This window comes from Pseudorca crassidens, chromosome 5 (assembly GCF_039906515.1).
Source record: "Pseudorca crassidens isolate mPseCra1 chromosome 5, mPseCra1.hap1, whole genome shotgun sequence".
Lineage (NCBI taxonomy): Eukaryota > Metazoa > Chordata > Mammalia > Artiodactyla > Delphinidae > Pseudorca > Pseudorca crassidens.
In genome coordinates, this window is record NC_090300.1 from 36,355,991 (window position 1) to 36,365,754 (window position 9,764).

A 9,764-nucleotide genomic window follows, 5' to 3' on the forward strand; every position below is an offset into this window, starting at 1 on the left:
CATGCCTGAGATGAATCTTAAAGGATAAATACTGGTTATCCAAGCAAAAAAGGGGACAAAGTATTCCATAGAAAATTTTGTACTTCAAGGGCAAACTGTGCATGGTTGAGAGCACACATTTCCTGCCTACCTGATTGTAGCCTTTCACTGAGCTATTTTACAATTTTATATACTGTAGATAACTAATAGTAATACAAAATAATTTCTGCCTATAGACACGCAAAACTCCTGTCATGCAACTGGCTTCCTCCCTCACTGCGGCTGAGGACCGTTTAGCCTCCATTTATTCATTCGTTGCCATATTCCTACTCTAATTATGTCTGTCCTTTGGATTTCCCTTTGAACTTGTTGTAACATCTCACTGGTATCCTCATTAGTGAGTTACATAAAATCATTATTAAGTGTTCATTAAAAGTAATATGGTCCTTCACATTATTCACAAACACAGGGTTTGCAAAGCTCTGCTCTTGGACCCCGCCATTGATGTGATTCAATTGCCTTCTGGAAGTCACTTCCATTCTCATCCTGCTGTCTGAAAAAGTCTGTACCCTCTCCTCTGTCTACTTTGTCTAGCTTACAGCTGTTCTTTCTTTCTAGTTTGGGCTTCCTCATTATCTTGTTTGTGAGGTAGAAAGGAGCCTGAGAGAGAGAGACAGAGAGAAAGAGAGAGAGAATGAAACCAATAGGAGATTGAATAGATGGGGGCAGGGGGCCCATGTGCACAGTCCATGTGCACTTTCGTGTATGTATAGCTGGAGATAACTGCGTCCTGCCCAGCAATCACTACATACCTATTTTGTTTTTGTGAGCAAAACCACACCTCTGTGAGCTCCTGGCTTAAGGCTTGTCCTTGGAACCATCCTCAAGATCTCCATGCCAGAACCCAATCCCAGCCTCAGTTGCTAAGCCCCTGGCAGAAGAAGACCTTTGTCAAGAGGACCTGGATGCTGGGGGAGGGTGTCATAAGCCCGACCTCAGCTGCAGAGGAGTGCAGTTCAAGGACCAGTGACTCTGACACTTGAGGAAGCCAAAATGCTGGTCCCAGCCACCACCTGCCACCCTGAGGGCAGGAAGGGGTGTCTGAGGTTCCTGTCAGCAACCCTTCTTCCCACTTCAGCTGCTAATAGAGCAACAGCCTGATTGTCTCCAGTTCCCTGTCATCTTCTTGATGGGTCTTTTGGGAGTAAGGTGGCCAAGGGGCAGCACACGAGTGATGCAGACTCTCTACTAGAAATCCAAATCTTTTTCTTGTAACAGTTTCACTGAGGTATAGTTTGCATACCATAAAATTCACTTGGTTTAAAGATACAATTTTGTTAACTTTCAGAAATGTATAGAGTTGTGCTACCATCACCACAATCTAATTTTAAAACCTTTCCATCACCCCAAAAAGTAACCTTGTGCCCGTGTGCAGGCACTCCCTATGCTCAAGGCAACCATTGCTCTACTTTCTGTCTATAGATTTGCTATTTCTGGACATTTCATATAAATGGAATCGTAAAATACACATCATGTTTTTGGGTTTCATCCATCACAGCATGCATCAGTACTTCATTCCTTTTTATAGCCAACTTGTACTCAATTGTGTGGATATGTCATATTTCGTTTATCCATTCACCAATTGACAGCCGTTTGGTTGTTTCCACCTTTTGGCTATCAAGGTCGCTAGGAACCTTTTTGTACAAGTCTTTGCATGGATTTACATTTTCATTTCTATTGGGTGAACACACAGGAGCGGAATTTCTGGGTCACATGGTAAATTTATGTTTAGCTTTTTGAGAAAGTATCCAATTGTTTTCCAAAGTAGCTGTACCATTTTACATTCCCACTAGCAATGTAGGAGAGTTACAGTTGCTCCACACCCTTGTCAACACTTGTTGTTGTCTGCCTTTTTGATTATAGGCATTTGCGGGTTGGGAATTTGAATCTTGAGCCACATGAAGTGAGGGCGGGCTACAGCTGTGGCTGACCCATCCTTGGCCGTGCACCGAGAAAGCTGCCTCTCATCCTGCATCAGGTCCTTGGATTCCTACCTTTCTTGAGGCCTGATTATTCTTCTCCCTTTGGGGTCTGTATATTACCCCCATGTTTTTTCAATACAATGTTTTTTTAAAAAAACTTAAGTGAGATTGCGTGGGGTTCTGTCACTTGCAACAACACCTATTTGAATTTCATACTTCCCATGGCGCCCCATTCCTGACCCCAGCTGGAGCTGACATCGCCTATTGGAATAAGACCAGCAGGCATCAGGTGGGTCAGGATTTGTTCTTAGTGCAGACAACACAGGGAAATGCCTTCAGCAATAAGGAGGATGGTGTCATCTCCCAGCTCTCCAGGCAACTGGGTGACAAGCAGCACATTCATTCAGGCTGCAGCTCACCTTTCCAGACCTGCCACGGGCTCAGGTGAGTTAAAGTTAGAGTCTCGCCAGAGGATCACATCAAGCGGTGAGAAGGGCCAAAGTTTTGAGAAATTTAATGAAGATGGAGGGTATCAGAAAATGTGTCCTCGTGCACTTTGAGAACATCTCCTGGGTGACCAAAGTTGGTTCTATGAAAGCATAGAGAGCTCTGTGACCTGGGGTGAGTCACCCGACCTCTCTGAGCTGTAGTCTGCAGGACCATTGTGAGGATTCGTTGTGAGGAAAAAACCAGAATGTTGTCTGGTTGGTTGCTCGTGGTTGACACTTTTCCCAACATTGGCATTATGCCAACGTTTACTGAGGGGAAGTGAGATAAAACAGCCTTGCCCCAATCTTTTGCTTTGGAGGAGACACTTCGGTATCATGGTTAAGAAAGTAAACTTCCATGCTAGACATAGCAAGCAAGTCATACTGTGCCTGCTGTGTTCGGTTAGGCAAGTCACCACATCTCACTCAGCTTCAGTTTTTCCGGCCCTAAAGTGATACCCATGACAGTGCTTCACTCATTTCAGTGTGTTGGGAGGTCACATCACACAGTGAAGAGGGAGCCCTAAGCCTGGATCCTGGTGCCTAAGAAGCATTCACCAGCATTGATAATTTTCATAGCTGCTGTTCCTTGCATTTCTCTGAACTTTCCCAGGGGCTGGGAGCTGCCCTCACTGCTGCTGATGTGGAGCTTCCTCGGGGAGAACCCTGTGCTCTGTCTGGGGTGGGCATGGGGGCCAGGAGGCCATAAGGGGAAGCTTGAGGGCCCAAAGCCGCCCCCATTGCCCCCATCAGGTCTCTGGCCATGAGATCCTGCTGCCCCCCCCGGCTGGAAGGCTCCCGGCAGGCCAGCCCCTCATCCTGCCAATGACACTGCTGACCCCAGCCCAGATCAGACGTGTGCTGTGTCACCTGAGCTCTCCAGCCCCTCCTGGCCCAGGACAACAGGTGGATGTGCTCAGTAACTTGAGTCTACCTTCTGAGAGCCTGAGAGATTGCGAGCAGGCAGGCAACTCTTTCCTCAGACAACCACATGGGCAATAAACAAGTTTTCAAGGAGACCATGCCCAGCTCAAGCTTCTGCAGGGCCGGATGTCATGCTGGGGATTGTCCAGGACCTTGGGTTTTCATAACAACCATGGCATCAGCAAAACCCGGCCTCATTTGTGAACACCCCATGGATGGGTGTGGATCCTGGACCACTGTCTTTCCGTGCTCTTTCCCATTTCTCCACGTCTATAGCCGGTGGGAGAGTGAGTCATAGAGCAGAGGCACTGCAGTCAGACCAGGCCCTGAGCCCCAGGATCTTGATCTTGAGGAAGTCAGTTAACCTCCTGGAGCCTCAGTTTTTTCATTGGTAAAATATGGATGATAATATCTGCTTGCTGTGGTTTGGGGGAATTAGATGAGGTGATGTAGGGAAGCTTGGGAGCTCAGATCCCAGCACAGAGTAAGCCCTCAGTGTACGGCAGCCAAATAGATTATAGGAAGCAGTGTCCCCTCTTTAAGTATGAAGACAGAGAAGTCCATCTGGCCAGAATCTGAAGAGATCTGACAAGTTTGTGCTCCCACCCAACGTGTACTTGCAGGACCTCCTGCGTGTTTGTCCGCACCCTGTAACTGCTGGAGGACAGACTGGCGGGCAGGAAACCCCCGGGCACAGGGGTCCAGTTGGAAGAGGGTGGGAAATACCAGTTAAGCTGGGGGTAGCATCATTTATAGCTTCTTATTACCCAAAATCTTCTGCCCCCCAACCAGAATACTCTTCAGAAAGGGCTAAAGATGGGCACCCAGAGATGACACCCCAAGTTACCTTGTTCCAAACACAGACTCTAATCAATACACAGAGGGCCACAGACCACTTGTCTACACCCAGACTCTGGGAGAAAGGGCAAAGGATAAACGCAGGTGAGCATCTTCATACGAGGGGGTGTGACGAGCTTCCCCAGAGAGAAGCACGTCTGTGTGTACGTGTGCCTGACACGGGTCCTGTGGTGGGGCGGACAGGGCATCCCCAAAGCTCTAAGAAGGTGTCTGAGTGACCTCAGTTCCCCAAACAAAGACCTAATTATTCTGATCAATGCTTCATCCCAACAGAGTTTAAATTGGTATAAATGCATTTGTAAATAAGATGTTTGGCATGAGGTTATATATTTTTTCCAAACAAACCATCTTATACATGATGCTTAGGTTATAAGTTTAAATCTTTAAAGGTCTGTTTAAATCATAACATGTCAGCAATACTGTTTTTTAATGAAAAATATTTATGTTAGAACCCATTAAACATGTACAGCCCAGTTAAACACAAGATAAGGTCTACCTGCATCCAAGCCTTCTTCCCTCCTCCACTCAAGCCACGTGACCAAGGCCCCTGGACCAGCTCTAGCTCCAGTGAGGGTCCTGGTTAGTGGAGCCAGCATGCTAAGCTCATCTCATGTGTTCAGGCATCCAGTCAGCACCTGGCATGCCTCTGGCAACTGTCATTGGTCCAGGGAGTGGGGAGAGACCTACGTGGGTCCAGGTGGACTGAAGGAATGGTCCTTGACCCTGTGGGTGGAAGAGAGGTTTCTCAGCTCTCTTGCTGAGCATGAACCTGTCCCAGTTGCCTCTGGAAGCCACTACGCCAGCACAAGTGAGGCTGCTGAGAACAGAGCAGCAGCAGAGGAGCTCAGGGCCAGAGAACCCAGGGACACCAAACCTGGGCTTCACTGCCACCACAGTGGCCCCGCCTCTGGAATTCCTGTTTTGCAGGAATTTCTGTTGAATTCGAGGGAGGTTTCTACTCCTTGAGGCAGGAAAGCATCCTCGTGCAGGCTGGAGGTGTGTCTAGAGATACATGAAGAGGGAGGAACTTTCTTGACATAATGAGGCAAAAGTGGGAAGAGATAGTGGAAGAAAATAAGAGATTAATGAAGGAGTCTGTGATTAAGCACTAAAGACACTTCCCCATATGGATTATTTGACCAGAGAGTCATAGGAAAATATGAAAAGGAGTACTTGACTTGGGCCACAGCCCCTGAAGCAGAAGGATGGCTAAAATGGAGAGAGATTTCTCTGTAGCTGGAATGTACAGCCAGCCTAGAACAGTGCGGTCCCCAGTTATTCAGGGAGGAAGAGTGGGGGCAGGGGAGAGCCACATAGAAAAGGCCCTGAGGGGACATGCAATCACCTGCCCACAGTCACAAGCCAGGGCTGAGCTCATGTTCCCAGAATACGGGCACACTTCTAGGTGCTCTGAGCAACTTTGCACCTAAAACTCTTACCAGCAGCTGTGTCTTCTTCCAGGGGCTTGCTTCCAAACCCTGATATAGATGAGAGTGCTCTGTTTACTTTTCTCTCAATCCAAAAGATGTTCTTAACTCTTCTCATGGCATCAGTCAACACTACAGGTCCTTCCATGGCAAAAGCCAAATGAGAATGAAAACTGTCTAAGAGCAATTGGCTCTCATGAAAACTTGTATCACACATCTGTTGTTTTGCCCGCCTGCGTTCATTTCTCCTGGGTCTGCTAATGCCGTGACCCTGAGGCAGTGTGGTTTGCAGTGGGTCTGAGCCCACCCCTGATGCAAGGGTGAGCATGTTGACCAATGGGAGCGCTGCACTCCCTCCTGGCGGTAAGTCAAGTGAGGGCAGGTGACCCCAACCCAGCCAATCCAAGCTAATGCGATGGAACTGTTGATGGTGGGAAATGGGGAGGGGTTCCCTATGTGCTAAGCCTGTAAGGACGTAAGCCATCTTGGAGGCACTGGGATCATTTTGGTGGCTTGTGAGAAGAACCTGCCTGAAAATGAAGCCAAGATAGAAAGAGGAAAGCGGGCTGAGAGACAGACTGAGACCTGATTATATCATTTGAGCCCCGTGTCTAAAGCCGGAATCCAGGACTTTTCACTTCCATGAGCAAGGGGTATCTTCTCTATTTTTGCTTGGTCACTTAAGTTTGTTTTTCTATCACTTGTAACTAACGGAGTTTGGGTTGATAACACATCTCAACCTTAAAAAAGAATGATTTTCCTTCTTTCTTATTATTTATTTCTTGGCCATATGTAAAAGACCGAGGTTATTTCTAATGTACATCAAATTCTTGCTGTCTGACCTTGAACAAGTCATATCCATGTCCTCATGAAAATAAGGCATGGGACCCGATCTCCCAGGTCCTCTTATTTATATAAGGCCAAGTATTTGTGCTCTACAAGCAGTCTCTTAGCAACCTTCACACTCAGATTTAGACACAAAACCATTTTTCTTCAAAAATGTGGATTCAAAACATTAAAATAAAAGTTTTAAAAGTTTAATCAAATTTCCGATGAGGAAAACCATGTAAGATCTCTTTGCTTTAGCAAAACATAGAACCACAATCACGGTAGAGATGTGTCATCTGCTAGTTTCTGGTGCCAGAAAACTTCTACTCTCCCTTCAACTTCTAATGAGTACCACCCAGCGGTAGCTATAGACAGTCTATTTCACTCAGCCTTTTAATTTATTTATTTTATTTTTTGGCTGCGTTGGGTCTTCATTGCTGCGTGCGGGCTTTCTCTAGTTGTGGCGAGCGGGGGCTACTCTTCGTTGCAGTGTGCGGGCTTCTCACTGCGGTGGCTCCTCTTGTTGCGGAGCACTGGCTCTAGGCACACAGGCTTCAGTAGTTGTGGTGCGTGGGCTCTGTAGTTGTGGCTCGCAGACTCTAGAGCACAAGCTCAGTAGCTGTGGCACACGGGCTTAGTTGCTCCGCAGCATGTGGGATCTTCCTGGACCATGGATCGAACCCGTATCCCCTGAACTGGCGGGCAGATTCTTAACTACTGCGCCACCAGGGAAGCCCCTCACTCAGCCTTTTAAGCCACAAACTCTTTCAGAGGTAAGAGAGGTGTAACAGTTTAACAATCTTAGGAGAACAGAGCTGTAGTTGCTTTGTCTGTAGACTCTAGGGTTCTGACTCAAAGCGCTTCAGTGACACTCTGTCAACCCAGATGCCAAGTCAGACACCTGCCCACTAGCTCTCATCCCTCCTCCCACTCCTGCCTACTTGAGCATCCTAGGTACATCACTGAATCTTTCTGCCCCCTCAGTTTCCTCATCTGTAAAATGGGGATAATACTAGTACCTTCCTCCAAGTGTTGTTGTAAGGACTGAATGAGTAAACAGTGCCCAGCATGCACAGTATAAATGTTCACTCTCATCTTCATCATCATCTTCTGGATGGACTCCTCGGTGCCAGACGGATGGTTGCTTGAATGGCTGGCTGGATGAACAAATGGTTAAAGTGTGAAGGACTCAAAACTATTTCACACTGCACAGGTTATCAGTAAATACTTATTAATGATGGTGTTCTAGAGATGTAAAAGGAGCAATTCAGAAGAGACAGATCACACAGCCCTCACCCCTTCCTGCTATTCCTGCCCGCTCTTGAGGCCCCCCTCAAATCCCTTCTTTTTGGAGATTTTGCTACTGGCTTTCAGGACCCGCGATGTCTAGTTAATAATGATTTTCACCTCCTAGTATAAATTTGCTCTTCTGGGTATCTAATATGAACTGCTCCCGATACAAGTGCAGACTCATTCCCCAATTATGTCTGTTTTAGCTAAGAGATACCCAGAGTGACCAGCTGACCCCAGAACTCAATTCCCTGTGGGTGCTCAGAAGTAACAGGATTTGGGAACCAATTCTCCTAAAATGCTCTTAAATGAAACCAACTGATGACTCAGAAAGACCATTTATTGAGCATAATAGGAATTAGATTAGACCAGAGCCCTAGTCTCGGGCATGGCTTCGAGAACTCCCTCCCAGACGATACCCGCTCTGAGCCCCCAAAAGGCTGCTGGCTGGCTGCAGAACTAGAACAAAGTGGGCCCGCCAATCAGGAGGTGTCAACCCCCCAAGAGGCTTGCAGAGTATAATGAGAGAAGGCTGAGGGGTACAGTAGGGCCGGGTTGCTACTCTAGCGAGACTTGTTTGCTAGCTGGGTGACTTTGGGCAAATTTCTAACTTCTCTGAGCCTCAGTTTCTTCAGTTATAAAGTAGGGCCATGGTACTCACACCAAGGTAGCTGTGAGAACTGACAGATCATACATGTCAAATGCTTGTCTCACCAACAAGTGGTCCAAGGCTACTGTTCTGAGTGCCCTTCCTTCTCTTGGGATATATTTCTGGCCCAGAGCCAGTATCAGTCCCTGAACCCTGGATCACTCTCACTCCTGAGTGATGGATAAACTCTAAATATATCGTTTCCCAGATTCCACCTTCTCCTGCCATAACGTCATGGCAGCCCTCCCACAGAAAAGCATTCGAGCAGGTTCTAGTTTAACATTCACCATATTTCACCCCAAATTAAAGCTTCTGAACCTTCTAAGGGCCATACATATTTGCGAATCTAACAAAAGCTATGGTCCTTATCCCTGTAAAAATGACCATGCTTTGCATGTGACTCAGATTCCATGAAGCCCCTCTACGGGCCTCTAGGGCTACATGTACCCCAAGATGAAGGTCTCTGCCTTAACTGACCTTCAGAAGCCTCTGGCCTTCACGTCTGTGCTTGGCCAGCATTCCTGTTGGCCACGTCTAAGCGAGTCATCCCCAAAGGGGCACGGTAACTGTCCCTCACTTCACAGTTTACAAGGTGCCACAGAACAAAATGACATGTTCTCATTTGAACGGCCACAGAAAACTAATTTCACCCCCTTCTTCAGCCCCTTTTCATGGTGTCTGCCTCAAAAGTCGTGCTTTCTCGGCTTTGCCTTCAACACAGAGGGCCCCTTACAGGACTTGGCCTGGAGAGGGTCCACTTCCCCGCCCTTCCCCCCGGCTCTCCCCATCCTTGAACCTCGTCCCGCTATGAGGCCTGCCCCTGCATGCTCCCAGGCTCCTGTCCCGAGTGCCACCTGTCCTGGGGCTTCACTCACAAGTGCCGCTGTCCTGCAAGGCTCCTCTGGGCTCAGCCCCCGAGGCAGGAGGGAAGAATTAAGTCAACCAGTTGAAAGATATCAGGCTTCAGAAGCAAGCTTTAAACAGACTTGAATAGCAGAAAGTTTCAAAGGCACTCGCTGAAGTTCTTGTAAAACTCCAGCCACCTCTCCTGTGAGCTGGCAGTTCCAGCCTCTTTCAGATCTCTTTGAGCAATCTCCTTGTCATGTCACCAGCCCCAGTCCTGCAAAGGAACTAAAGGGCCTTTTGTATTTAAGCCTTTCAACAGAAAGAGATGGGTGGGGGGCTGTGGACCCTCCCAACCTGAAATATGAATATCTCAGAGCATCACTGAGCCAGAAATCTCCTTCCCTCTCCCATCAGGAATTGATGGCATTTGGAGGTTGGAAGGGAACTGAATCCTATGTCTCCACAGACTCATCGTGCAGTTGATGACACTGAG

The 9,764-nt window shown here is 47.6% G+C and overlaps 2 long non-coding RNA genes across 2 annotated transcripts; both read right to left on the bottom strand.

The window, feature by feature from the left end:
• Positions 1–4,651: 4,651 nt before the first annotated feature.
• Positions 4,652–5,920, bottom strand: LOC137224405 (uncharacterized). The gene is made up of 2 exons (XR_010943330.1): positions 5,671–5,920; positions 4,652–5,233 (listed from the first exon to the last, which is right to left on the bottom strand). It is a non-coding gene; the product is annotated as an uncharacterized lncRNA (long non-coding RNA).
• A 988-nt stretch (positions 5,921–6,908) lies between these two features.
• Positions 6,909–9,764, bottom strand: LOC137224406 (uncharacterized). Its single transcript, XR_010943331.1, has 3 exons — positions 9,301–9,764; positions 7,506–7,643; positions 6,909–7,085 (listed from the first exon to the last, which is right to left on the bottom strand). It is a non-coding gene; the product is annotated as an uncharacterized lncRNA (long non-coding RNA).